The following is a 573-nucleotide window of genomic DNA, read 5'->3' as shown; positions in this document are numbered from 1 at the left end:
AAGTGGATAATAAGTAGTTGCAAAGATGAGCGATTGTAAGAAAATTTGATCAGTAAGTCAAACGAAAACTCATTTTTCTGATGAAATAATGTTGAAGTAAAAAGAAAAAAATTAAATATTGAAATTTATTAATTTGTATAATGTATTCATTAATGCCAGTAATATATTCACTTCTTTGTATTTTTCTTAATACTGTCAACAGTATTACAGTCGACATTTTTCTGATGAAATAATGTTGAAGTAAAAAGAAAAAAATTAAATATTGAAATTTATTAATTTGTATAATGTATTCATTAATGCCAGTATAATATATTCACTTTTTTGTATTTTTCCTAATATTGTCAACAGTATTATAGTCGCCAATCACGAAGTGAGCATAATACTGGGGTCTCGTAAAAACAGATAATACAACTTCAATGTGTCAACATCGATGTGTCCTTAGGTACCCAAGACTCAAGATTGCTTGAATCATCGAATATTTTCGAAGATATTATTGTAACACTATTATTCCAATACTAAATATGTTAGATATTATTCTAATACATCGGATATTATATATATATATATATATAT

This window comes from Mycetomoellerius zeteki, unplaced genomic scaffold, assembly GCF_001594055.1.
Source record: "Mycetomoellerius zeteki isolate Tzet28-1 unplaced genomic scaffold, Tzet1.0 scaffold206, whole genome shotgun sequence".
NCBI classification, from domain to species: Eukaryota; Metazoa; Arthropoda; class Insecta; order Hymenoptera; family Formicidae; genus Mycetomoellerius; species Mycetomoellerius zeteki.
Note: the sequence above shows the minus strand (reverse complement) of the source record.